Here is a 9,434-nt window from a genome sequence, read left to right on the forward strand (position 1 = left end):
TCCCTAGGATCCAAGTTTATTTCAGTTAAAAATTCTTCTTTAATATTTTTTCCTACATTTCCTACAGTAACAGGGACATTTCTGGATTGGTAAGCTCTTGGTTCTTCAGAGAATGCAACAGGAAATCTACTGAAAATTACCAATAATGCATTAATCTTAATTAATGGATTGCATGCTTGGTTACAGAATGGTTCCTGAACAGTTTTTTCATCCCCTTTTGGTGATTACTAGACAATGAAAGGACTAAATGTCTTCTTTTGCATTTGCAACTGCATTTATCAATACTGTATTCTCTGCAGGGGCACCTGGGTGTCTCAGTGCTTTAAGCCTTTGCCTTTGGCTCAGGTTGCGATCTCAGGATCCTGCATGGGGCTTGCTGCTCAGAAGGCAGCCTGTTTCTCCCAATCCCTTTGCTCTTTGCCGTCCACACCAACACCACCCCCCGCCCCTGCCTTGGCTCGTGCTCTTGCTCACTCTTTCTCTATCTCAAATAAATAAATAGAATCCTTAAAAAAATACAGCATTCTCTGTAAAACTTAAAGGAGCATGATAGTTTCAGGAAGAATACAGTTGGCCTCATGAGAAACCGTGAGGAATGCTTTGTGAATGTATAATTCAATTTTGAACAGTATGCTTTGTCAGTGATCCCTCTGACAGCGTGTGTATAGTAGGGAAGGAGAGGTATTTCTACACATGCACTCCGTACATACGTTCCCTCTATTCTGCTGTCCTGGCAAAATCTCTCTGAACATGCTTTGGATGACATTTGGAGAAGTGGATTCTTTCAAGTTTGTAATGCATAGGAGAGCAGGCTTTTTCTCTCGGCATCACAGTTGACCAAACTGGTGTACTTGTAGGACACCACTGACGTGTTTGATTAATATATGGATGTACACGATGGCATGCAATCCTGTCACCTGAGGAATCCTCAAGATTTCAGTGTGAAGAAGGGAACACAAGCACATACTTCAAAAAGCTGAGACTATATAACCTTTTTGAGAATCTACGCAATAGTCACAAAAACTGTCATGCACTAGGGCAAGGATGAAGCTTCAACAGGTTCCAAACATTAATATCAGGTAGACTACATTTTCTTACCAAAGTGTGGGATAATTGGAAATCGATAACACATGAAGACCTTTGAAAATTGTGCGAGTCTACAATATAAGCAGTGATATTCTCGCTAGGTTACTGATTCTGCTTGAGGAATTTAAGTTTTTTAAAAACAATGGCAGGTAAGAAGAATATCCTTTAATAATACAACACATTTATCAATAATCTAACATAGGTGAAGCAATGTTTAGGAGATAATTTCATTAACAGAAAAGCATGGGTACTAGTCAGGATGGTTCCATGTTGTTTTTCTGTGCAAATATTTGGTGGAAACAATGAATGATTTTCTTTTTCTTTTGTTCTTGTGTATTTTATAATTTTCTATAATTAGCATGTATTACTCTTAAAAAGGAGAAAGAAAAAATGTCAAGGAAAATAAAGAGAGTACTTCTGACAAGAAGCAGCTTCCAAACATACTCTGAGAGTAGCCTCCATCAGAAATAATCTAATTCTAATTCATTCTAATAAAATAAATTTTTTTTTTTGGTAACTCAGTAATTCACAGAAAATCAAATCTACTATACATTTTGGTTTGGTAAGGAAATCATACTTAAAAAAACACCCTCGGTTTCCTTAGAAAAGAGTAAAGTCAGTCCTTTCTCAGCATTTACAGTTTGTTAAGGGTAGCAACTAGATTTATTTAAACTCAAGAGTTAGGTAAACCCGTCAGCAACCATCTATGGCCCTGTAGCTTGTTGCTGCTCTACCTGCATCCTCCTGGCCCTCCCCGAAGGTCGTCTGCGACTGCGGTGGGCACTTGCTGGCCTGCCAAGAGCTTCCTGCCTCAAGCACTTCGGTCTCTGCCTCAGGGACTTCTCTGGCTACTTGGGGAATGCTGGACCTAAGAAGAGAGCTGGCTGGCAGTGACTTTGAGTTAATCCTCCATTAGCAACCCTTACACAAGGAGGGTAGAACTGAGGGATTTATACCCCAGTGTCCTCACCTCAGGATACTCAGAGGTACCTTCTGTGTATTTCTCAGAGGGTCTTCAGCAGGAGTGGGCCCCACAGGAGAAACCTGTGCCTTATTTTCCCTCCGGTTTTATTGAGGCTAATTGACATATAAAATTGAATATATTTGAAGTGTGCAATGTGATGATTTTATATATGTGTACATTGTGAAATGATTACCACAATTGAGTTCATTAACACATTCAGAACCTCACATTGTTACCATATTTTTAATTGTTGTTGTGATGGGAATGCTTGAGATCTACTCTTTCAGCAAATTTCAAGTGTTATTAGCTGTAGCCACCATGTTGTCCATTAGCTTCCCATAACTTACGCATCTTATTGCTGAAAGTTTTTACGTTTTGATCAGCATCTCCCAATCTCCCCACACCCCAGCCCCACACTCTATTTTTTATTTCTGTGGAAACCTGCTCATTATTAATGTGCTTCTTTTTTTGGCATTCTTCCCTCTACGATCTCATTTCTTCACTCTCACTACTTAGACATACTACTTGCATTCAAATCCTTATGTCAAGATCTGCTTTCCGACCAGGGAATATAACCTCAATTATATTTGCATGCTAGATTTTAGATAGTTTCTTGAAGCCAAGGGCTTTTTAATGTTTACTCTGGAATCCCTGGTACTTAACATGTCCCCAGCACATATAAAGATAAGTTATTTTCCTAGGTCTCAAGTAGCTCTGAATCCAACAGGGAGGACAGCCACATAGTCTTCAGAACAAGGCAGACTGGATTCTTTTCTCTAAGAGGTACAACAAAAGTGCTATGGGAAGTAGCCACTAATTTTACATTTGCAGATTGGCAAAGGCTTCAAGGAGGAGGTGGTATTAAATCAGGTGTTAAAGGATGCCTAAGATTTCGACAAGTAGAGAAAAAGGAGGGAAATGACATCCCAGGAAAGTAAAAGAACAATAGCAAAGTCACAGACGTGTTCAAGTACATGGAATACTAGAAGAAAATAATAATGTTCTTGCCCTGTATGTTGGGGTACATGAAGCAGAAGTTGAGAAAGCAAAATAAACGTAAGTTAATTCATGGCAGCCTGGACATTCGAGGAAGCCCTGAAGAGTGGGGAAGAATGTTTCAGAACTGTACACATAGAACTATCTTTTTTCATGTGACTTCTAAAAAAAACCTCACCCACGCATTGACAGTCACTTCCTTTGCATTATTTTGAGAGTCTGACTCACTAATAGAGCATTTTTCCTGAAACTCAAGACACTTAGAATGTTTTCTTTTCTTTTTCTCTTCTTTCTTAAAGAGGACAACAAAAAGAGACAGGAGCTCCTCTTCTTGCCTGATATTTCGACAAATGTTTATACCTTGTGCTGTCTGTTTGATTAGAATTCATTTCGTTAAGCCTTCCACTTTGAAGCTATCATGAGGCCCCACTTTCTCCTGAAGGAGACTATGATGTGAGTCGTTCTTCTTATCGTATGAGTACATTTTGTGGACAGGAAAGGCAGAGAGGCCAATGCAAGGATCATGGAGTATAGTTGGGTGAGACAAGCATTGGTCTGGAAACCAGAAGACTTGGGCCCTAGCTCTGAATCTGTCTCACCCCAGCTTTTTGGCCTTGGGCAAGTCATTAAAATGTTTACTGTCTTTAGAATGATGTGTTGGACTAGAAGATCTCTGAGATCTCTTCTAGTCCTAAACCCTTATGATTAAATAGAGGTCAGAGGATAAAACCAAGTCTCTTAGGCATGTCCCACACATACACAAAGTTATCAGAAAGTTGAGGGTGTTATAACTTTTTGGGAAAAAAATATGTACAAACAGTATTACCACTAGTTCCTTTAAAAGATCTGTTTTCTGATGATTTAATGTAAGCCCCATCAATTAAAATAAGCATAACAGTGCTCATATAAAATAGTAATTTTCTAAAATGCATCTGATGGCACCAGGCCCTGAGGTATATTCCATTAGTTGCTCTAAGATAATAGAATTTCATTAAGAAATGAATCACAAGCAAAGGACTAGGTTCTGAATGTATGCTATTTCCCAGGGAAATGTAGACATTATTAATGGGTGGTAGTCTGTTTTGGGATCTAGTGCTCTTTAAGATATTGTTGTAGCACAAAACAAGAGATTAAAAAAAATCTTGGTTGCTTCTATATCCATATATACTGCATAAAATAGTAGTCAGGGCAGTAGTCATGAGCATTTCACTATTACCTTCTTTTACCAGGTACTTTCTTTTTTTTTTTTTTTTTTAAGATTTTATTTATTTATTCGACAGAGATAGAGACAGCCAGCGAGAGAGGGAACACAAGCAGGGGAAGTGGGAGAGGAAGAAGCAGGCTCATAGTGGAAGAGCCTGATGTGGGGCTCGATCCCACAACGCCGGGATCACGCCCTGAGCCGAAGGCAGACGCTCAACCGCTGTGCCACCCAGGCGCCCCTACCAGGTACTTTCTAAATCAAGTTTTGTTGTTGTTGTTTTTTAATTGGAAAATTCTTGAGATTGTTCTGTGAGTGTTTTTCTCCCAGGTGATAATGATGGAAAAGTTTTAACTTTTCCAGAAAAGCAAAAAATAACTGGAAGCAGTGAGCTCAGGGACTGAGAGTGTATGAAGGAGGAAGTCCTTTAGCCCAAGGGTAGCTCTTGTGTGAGAACACAGAACACAGCAGCATGCTAATCTTAACGTTTTTGATTTAGAAATCTGAAGCAGAGTACCAATATTATCAAGGGAACCTGGCGAGAAAAACTGCTATGCTCAATAAATATTTTTTTTTATCATATTGGATTTTAGAAACCTTTAGCCTGATTGTTTACTTTTCAGACATCAAACAGTTCAGGGGAATACAAAACAAACTATACTTTGAACCTAAGAGTACAATGTCAAAATAACTATTTTCTTTCTAAAACATTTGAAAATACATCCAGGGTGTTCTTAAGGAAATTCTGGATCCATAGGCATTAAAGTCACAAAAACAATTTTGGTGAGAAGTGCCGAGGAGACCAGGCAGGAAACAAGAAGAGAGAAAGGGAGCTGTATCACAGCCCTCTCACCCCGTGTCAGGTAGCTGACTGATGCTTTGCATGTATTGATTTCTATAATCCTCACAAACGTCTGTGTGCTAGGTATTATCTTCGTTTGATAGTTACTAGAACTGAGATGCATTAAGTTAATTAACTTGCCCAAGATACTGTAGCTGACAATGTTAGCGATCTCATTTGATTTCAAGAGTTGTGCTCTTTTGAACACCATGCTGGGTTTTGCATCAGATTGTGCACCTTTGCTGGAGTAAAGGTGTACACAGCAACATTTACTTTCCAAGAGTCACACCATCATTGTAAGATTTTAACACAAGCTTGGTACAGGTCCCAGTACCTAAGTCAATTATTGTTCACCTACTGCATACTTGAGTATCCTAGGGCGCACTTGGCAGGCTGACGGCACCTCCGTTTAGACTGCTGGAGGGTTTGATGCACTTGATGGGAGAGACTGAGAACTGCACTGCTAGGGGCCTGGGACTGGCCTGAGGTCCAAGCCTATTGACAAGACTGGACTAGGGTAAAGCCAATGAAGCATCAGCCTTGGGAATTAAATTTAAAGGGCACCCACAATGCAGTAATTAAGGTAAATAATATTTTAATGTGATTTCTTAAGAAATAAAATGAGCAAATTATAGCCATGGGCCAGCCACCTGTTTTTGTAATTAACACAAAATCTCCCAGTTCCAAACTGTTCCAAACAGTGGCCTTTATCTCCCAGGAATCTGAGGAAGAAGAAAGATCTGACTCTGACTGAAATCAGAATTAAAGATTACCAGCTGGGGCTGGGCACTCTGTTTTGGGGCAAGGGGAGAATATTTTCTCTGGTCCTACCCTGCAGGAGTCTCCTATGTTCTTAGTCTAACTCTTGTTAGACTTAGGATGACCAGATGTCCTGGTTTACTCAAACTGTCTAGGTTTTAGCAGTGAAAGGACCGCATTCCTGAAAATCCCTCAGTCCTGGTAAACCATGATGGTTGATCATTAGAGTAGAGGGCATGGAGTCGTACCATTGAGAAATGAAAACTCATGGATACTGTGCTTGGGGATGACTCTTAGAGTATAACATAGGAGAAAGAAGAGTATTTCAGTCTAAATTTGATGGTAAAAATTAGAGTCACGATCAGCTGGGTAGGGTCACAAGATGATGTAATTTGTGCATCTCAGGCTACACCAGCCTACAACACTGTATGGGGAATCACAGTTTTGGTGATTTCTCTAGCAGATATTCCCACCTGCTGCATTTGTCTCCCCTCCCCCGACCCTCCCTGCTCACTTCAGAACTGGTTCTACTTATTTCTGGAGTCCCTAGGAGGTATTGCACCTATGATATTGAGCAAGTGCTCCCGGGCTCTACTGTTTGGAATAGACATTGGTGATCATTGTAATTGAGGGTTTGGGATTTCTGAAATAGCCAGGGTCAACACTTCCTGCAGGGATGGCCTCCTGCTTTATTGTCATGCTCACTGAATTTGCTTCCTCAGTCTCTCATCTTTTCCGTGAATTCCCTGCCCATTCCCTGAACACTCCCAAGTTAGAGCTGAATAGAATTCTAATGACTTCCTAATCAGAGGCAAAGTTACTGAGAAGCTGGAGAAGTATCATTTCAAGGGCCTTTGAGAATTCTAGACTAATTCTTTCTTACTTTTCTTAAAGAAGATCCCTGGGTCCATGCTATGGACTGAGTTGTGTTCCCCCCAAATTCATATGTTGAAGCCTTAACCTCCAATGTGACTGTATTTGGAGACAGGGCCTTTAGGAGGTTAAAGGTTAAACAAATCCATAAGGCTTAGGGTCCTAGTTCAACAGAGTCGGTGGCCTTATAAGAAGAGCAAGAGAGAAAATGAACTCTCTCTCTTTCTCTCTCTCCCTCCTCCTGTCCCCCTCTCCCTCTCTTTCATTGTGCAAACATCAAGGCAAGGCCACAGGAGGATACAGTGAGAAGATAGCCAGTCTCTAAGTCCGGAGGAGAACTCTCACCAGCACTCAATCATGCTGGCATCCTGATCTTAGACTTCCAGCCTCCAAAATAGTGAGAAAACAAATTTCTGTTAGTGAAGCCATCCAGTCAATGGTATCTTGTTATGGCAGTCTGAGCAGACTAAGAAAATCCGTTTTTCCATAAACTTGCACGGACCATTAGGAACGTAAATTAGAATCTTCTTCTCTGTGTCCCTCAACCTCAAATTACAGCAATAACTTATGGCCCAGAGAGGTATTATCAACACAGAGACAGAAATATTTTTCAGTCTGGAGAATCGATAGCAACTTAGCTACGAGGAAGCTATTGTGAGCACTGGAAGTGACCACCGAAAAAGAATGAAAACCACAAGGTGAGCTGGGAAGGAAAAAGAGGTCCTTTTGTTTGAGCTAAGGGAAACACATCTTGAACAGGGAGCAAGCATAGTAAAGTGGTGAAAAGCATAGCTCTGGACTCAATACCTCAATACTACTTATACTGATGTGTAAATAAACACGTTGCTTTATCTTTCTCTGCCTCATTTCTTCATCTGTAAGGTGGAGAAAACGATAGTACTACTGAGATCACAGAGTTGTAAAAAAACCGAATTTAATAAAATGTGCAAGGCATTTAGAACAATGACTGTTGGACAGTAAATGCTCAATAAACATACCCATTTCATTTATAATAAGTTTGCATCGTTCCCCAAATGAATGGCATTCTCATCTCTCCAGTTGTACAAACCCTCGACTAGCCCTTGTGTCTTGCAACCATATCCAATCCATTACTATGTCTTTCCAATTTTATCTTCTAAATATTCAATTAATTGACTTCCTTCCATCTCCACTACAGAGGGGAGGTTTTCTCTGGGAAATAAAGGATTTTTTGTACACTCCCAGGGAGGGAAAAAGTGGCCAGAAAGTTTTATGACTTAGATTTGTACCATTTACTGCAGTGGCCTCTTAACTCATCTGTCTTTGTCCTTCCCTCCCAACCATGGGTTCTCCACACCTTAGGAACAGTGGATTTTTCAAAAGGCAAATCTGATCCTATTACTCTTTCTCTCCATGCCACTTCTCCAGCTAAAATCCTTTGATGATTTCTCTGCATTTAAGATGAAAGTCAAGCTTGACATTTACCAACCTCCCTTTTCCCCTTTAACTATTCTCTGCGTGCCCACTCCTATCCCAGCCATTTAGATTTTCTTTTATTCCCAGATGTGATAGTTTCCCTCTGACAATGGGATCATTGCAAATAGTCTTCCATCTGTCCTTAATGTTCCTCCTGACCATGTGCCCCCTCCCCTTACCTGGTTAACTCCAGGTGATATATCATAACTCAGCTCAAGCATTCCTTCCTAAGGGACACCGTCTTAACTACAACCGCCCTCTTTCCCAAATCTAGGTAAAACTTCCTTGTTATTTGCTCAATTGCCTTTCGCAGATTGTAAGGTACATGAAAGACCATGTCTACTTTTGTTCATCATCATAAGCCAAGTGCCTAGCAGACTGCTTGGTTCATATGTGATAATCAATAAATATTTGTTGAATGAAGAAGGAAGGGCCAGTGGGGTGGGGTTGTATCTATTCTGCTGTTTGATGTTGTCTTTACTCTTACTCTGACACAATGCTTTGTTCCTTTCAGGCCAGTATGGCCTGGGAAACATGGGTTATGAGTGTTACCAGTTTTCCTGTCATATTAAATTATCCGTCTTCATTGAAATATTAAAAACTACAGTTATCTAACAAACTTTATTTGAATGCCTGAATGCAAGGAAATATATCCAAACAGCTTTTTAGGGTAATAAACACAATTACACTCTCTATATTGAGTCTTGGATCCAAAGAGTCCTTAATTAAAACCAGCTTCACCTACAGGATTCTTGGAGCCACCAACATCGCTAAAAAGTGCCAACACCAATCTTTGAAGAGTTTAGAAAATAATGTTTGCAACTAGATGTAGTTTTGATTGGTACGTACCCTTTCTCTCCCCCTGTAGCTCTGAGAAAAAGGAAAGGTGTTATTTACTGAGCAGCACTTAGAAAAACATTTATTGAGGAGAAAATATATGATTTTACCCTATAAGATATGGTACAGATAAAGTTTGTTTTCACATGTAGATGTAGGGACTTAACGAAATTATTTTGATCAGATTGTCTTAGCTGGAAATGGTAAAACCAAGTTTCAAAACTCTGGGGCTTTGACTTTAGAGTACATCCTTCTGGTGTGCCATATTGTCTCTGCCTCAGGGTTGCCAAGAGCTTGTCTGCTGCCCACCTGGCCAGGGGGGAGTCAACACCCATAAGAGGGTGGCTTAGGTACTATACAAACTCTAAATTCCTTCCTCCCTCCCTTCTTCCTTCCCTCCCTCCCTCCTTCCTTCCCTTCCT

Source organism: Ursus americanus, chromosome 5, assembly GCF_024610735.1.
Source record: "Ursus americanus isolate L20-20 chromosome 5, mUrsAme1.1.p, whole genome shotgun sequence".
Lineage (NCBI taxonomy): Eukaryota > Metazoa > Chordata > Mammalia > Carnivora > Ursidae > Ursus > Ursus americanus.